This window comes from Peromyscus californicus, unplaced genomic scaffold (genome assembly GCF_007827085.1).
Source record: "Peromyscus californicus insignis strain IS unplaced genomic scaffold, ASM782708v3 Scaffold_3__1_contigs__length_106647218, whole genome shotgun sequence".
NCBI classification, from domain to species: Eukaryota; Metazoa; Chordata; class Mammalia; order Rodentia; family Cricetidae; genus Peromyscus; species Peromyscus californicus.
In genome coordinates this window covers 5144872-5146077 of record NW_026294551.1, presented here as the reverse complement: position 1 = coordinate 5146077, position 1206 = coordinate 5144872, and positions in this window count along the sequence as shown.

Here is a 1206-nt window from a genome sequence, read left to right as displayed (position 1 = left end):
GAAGGGGAAGGTTGGCAGGGGTGGGAACCCTTGGGATGCTTTCATGAGTTGTCACTCATGCTGGGGTGGGTGGGGCTTTGGGGTGATACACCTCCTGGAAAACGACCCAGAAAGAATGGGAGAAAGGGGACTGGAGAGATGGCTCAGTGGTTAAAAGCACTGGCTGTTCTTCCAGAGGACCCCGGTTCAATTCCCAGTACCCACATGGCAGCTCGTGTAACTCCAGTTCTAGGGGATCTGATACCTTCACATCAATGCACATAAAATAAAGAAAAAATAAAAAAGAAAAAGAATGGGAGAAAGACTGGGCAGCACTCGGGAGGCAGATCTCTGAGTTCGAGGCTAGCCTGGTCTACAGAGTGAGTTCCATCCAGGACAGCCAGGGATATGCAGAGAAACTGTCTTGAAAAAACAAAAACAAAAACAAAAAAAGGTTGTGGGGGCCCGGGGAGCTGGGGAGCTGGGGAGCTGGGGAGCTGGGGAGCTGGGGAGCTGGGGAGCTGGGGAGCTGGGGAGCTGGGGAGCTGGGGAGCTGGGGAGCTGGGGAGCTGGGGAGCTGGGGAGCTGGGGAGCTGGGGAGCTGGGGAGCTGGGGAGCTGGGGAGCTGGGGAGCTGGGGAGCTGGGGAGCTGGGGAGCTGGGGAGCTGGGGAGCTGGGGAGCTGGGGAGCTGGCTCAGTCAGTAGACTGACCCTAGCTATGGTAGCAAGGGTCAAGCACTCCTGGAAAAAGCTGGGTGTGGCTGGGTGTGCCTGTCACCCTAGAGCTGGAGAAGCCGTGACAGGAGGATCCTTAGCTTATCTCACACCAGGCTGGAGAGAGAGCCTGACTCAGGTGAGAAGGTGGGGGCTGTTGATGCGGTTCAGCGGGTAAAGGACCCACAGGGTGGGAGAAGAAAGCTGACTCTCTCTTCCACACTGGTGCCAGGAAGTGTGTACACGGGGCTGCTCTGGCCTGCTTGACTCAGCCTCTTTGCTGCTGACTCCGCTCTGACTCTGGCTGTTGCAGGGTCAGATGATGATTGAGGCCTTGCTGAAGTGTGAAATTTACCGTAACAGTGTACACAGACACTCCAGGAGGCTCTGTGGGTGTGTCTCCTGACACCACCTTCCTGGAAGGCACTCTGAAAAAATAGCAAGAGCTTTAAAACACTCATATGTTTTTGTCTCAGTAATTAAGTTTTTTTTCCAATTGCTGATCTGAAATTT